The sequence below is a fragment of the Tamandua tetradactyla genome, chromosome 6, assembly GCF_023851605.1.
Source record: "Tamandua tetradactyla isolate mTamTet1 chromosome 6, mTamTet1.pri, whole genome shotgun sequence".
NCBI classification, from domain to species: domain Eukaryota; kingdom Metazoa; phylum Chordata; class Mammalia; order Pilosa; family Myrmecophagidae; genus Tamandua; species Tamandua tetradactyla.
The window spans coordinates 110,568,082-110,570,808 of NC_135332.1; the positions used below are offsets into that span (position 1 = coordinate 110,568,082).

Consider the following 2,727-nt stretch of genomic DNA (forward strand, 5'->3'; position numbering starts at 1 on the left):
CAGAGAACTGGATATCCATATGCAAAAGAATGAAGGAGTATCCATATCTCACACCCTGTACAAAAATTAACTCAAAATGGATCAAAGACCTAAACATTAGAGCTAAGACCATAGAAATTTTAGAAGAAAATGTAGGGAAATATTTTATAGAACTTGTAATAGGAGGTGATTTCCTAGACCTTATACCCAAAGCATGAGCATTGAAAAATAAATAAATAAATGGGAACTCACCCAAATTAAACACTTTTGTGTATCAAAGAACTTTGTCAAGAAAATAAAAAGGGAGCCTACGAAATGGGAGACAATATTTGGAACTCACATAGCACATAAGGGTTTAGTATCCAGAATACATAAAGAGATTCTTCAACTCAACAACAAAAGACAAACAACCCAATTAAAAAATGGGTAAAAGACATGAAGAGATGCTTCTCAGAAGAGGAAATACAAATGGCTAAAAAGCATATAAAAAGATGCTCAATTTCACTGGTTGTTAGGGAAATGCAAATCAAAACCATGAGAAAGCCACTAGAATGAGCATAATAATAATAAATAAATAAACCCAGAAAAGGTGGGAGTGAAACCAACGCCTGGCTCGGAGCACCAGCACCAGCAGCAGCAGCAGCCCCCGCGGCCACGGAGGGGTTTCTCTGGCCAGTGTTGATTACACCAGTCTACAAGCATGGGGAATATTTTGCAAGGGCCTTTTCGGCAAAAAAAAGAAATGCACATTCTCATGGTTGGCCTGGATGCTGCAGGGAAGACTACTATTTTGTACAAATTGAAACTTGGTGAAATAGTAACTACTATTCTCATTATAGGTTTCAATAGAGTACAAAAACATCAGCTTCACTGTGTGGGAAGTGGGTGGCCAGGATAAGATTCGGCCTCTGTGGTGCCACTATTTCCAGAACACACAAGGTCTGATCTTTGTGGTCGACAGCAATGACCGAGAGCGTGTGAATGAGGCCTGCAAAGAGCTCATGAGGATGTTGGCAGAAGACGAGCTCAGGGATGCTGTCTTACTAGTGTTCGCTAACAAGCAGGATCTTCCCAATGCCATGAATGCTGCTGAAATCACAGATAAACTGGGATTGCGTTCTCTGTGCCACAGAAACTGGTACATTCAGGTCACCTGTGCCACCAGTGGGGATGGGCTTTACGAAGGACTGGACTGGCTGTCCAATCAGCTCCAAAACCAGAAGTGAACCGAGAGCGTGTCCCCTTCGCTCTCCCTCCTCTCCCTCTTACTTCCTCCTCTTTGCCCTCCGCTTTACTTTCATGTGGCAAACTGTGCTACTCTGTGGTATTGAGTGCCAGAAGCTGTTTCCATGGGTTTTGGTCACAGTATGTATTCCACCATGCTGTAAATGTGGCAGACAGCCTGCAAACAGGTTTTTTATTTAATAGTTTTTGTTTCCAATGAGGCAGTTTCTGGTACTCCTATGCAATATTACTCAGCTTTTTTTATTGTAAAAAAAAAAGGAAAATCAACTCACTGTTAAGTACTGAGAAGGGATTTCAGGCGCTCTGGCACCTGGGCTTCCAGGGGTTACTGTGTTAGAAGAGCCAAGGCCGCCTCCTTTTGGCTTTAGGTCTGTGTTGAGATCTATTTTGGTGGTTGGTTTTTAACCCAAAAACTCAGTGCATTTTTTTAAATAGTTAAAAATAAAAGATAAGGAGAACACTTGAACACACAGAAAGGAGAAATATGCCTAGTGTAGATTTTGCAGTAACAATCTGAAAACTAGTCCATCTGATCGTCTGTTTCCCTTTCGGAAGGAGAGAAGGTGACAAAAATCAAACCCACGATCAAATTTTGCATGGTCACAATAGAGATCCCTGTAATTTTGCTTCGTCTTTGGATCATCCTGTATTTCATAAAGTTTGTGCTTGTACTTGTGCTCACATGGTTACCTAGGAAACAAGGTTTGAGGCTGTGGCATGGCCCTGGCCACTATGAGACCAGCGGCCCTTCCATCAGTTCTTGGGCCCTAGACTTCCCCACTGTGCCCAGACCACTGATGTTGGGCCTCTCAAGGGTCCACAGGAGGGCCTTTGCGCGAGCAGTCTCACCACCCTCCCCCTCTCTGCGTGGGACATGATTCCCAGGGGTGTGGAGCTTCCTGGCAACGTGGGACAGAGATCCTGGAATGAGCTGAGACTCAGCATCAAGGGACTGAGAAAAACTCTAAAATGAGCTGAGAATTAACATCAAGGGATTGAGAGAACCTTCTCAACCAAAGGGGGAAGAGTGAAATGAGACTAAGTGTCAATGGCTGAGAGATTCCAAACAGAGTTGAGAGGTTATCCTGGAGGTTATTCTTATGCATTAAGTAGATATCACCTTGTTGTTCAAGATGTAGTGGAGAGGCTGGAGGGAACTATCTGAAAATGTAGAGCTGAGTTCCAGTAGCCATGTTTCTTGATGTTGATTGAACAATGATATAGCTTTTACAATGAGACTCTGTGAATTGAAAACATATGGAATAAAAATAAATAATAGGGGGAACAAATGTTAAATTTAGTTTGAAATGCTAGTGGTAAATGAAAACAAGGGGTAAGGGGTATGGTATGTATAATCTTTTTTTTTTTTTAACATGGGCAGGCACCGGGAATCAAACCCGGGTCCTCTGGCATGGCAGGCAAGCATTCTTGCCTGCTGAGCCACCATGGCCCGCCCTATAATCTTTTTTTTTCTCTGTTATCATTTTATTTCTTTTTCTAAAT

At 42.4% G+C, this 2,727-nt stretch overlaps 1 pseudogene; it reads left to right on the forward strand.

The window, feature by feature from the left end:
- Window positions 1-572: 572 nt before the first annotated feature.
- On the forward strand, window positions 573-1,337 carry LOC143686280 (ADP-ribosylation factor 1 pseudogene; annotated as a pseudogene).
- Window positions 1,338-2,727: the final 1,390 nt, after the last annotated feature.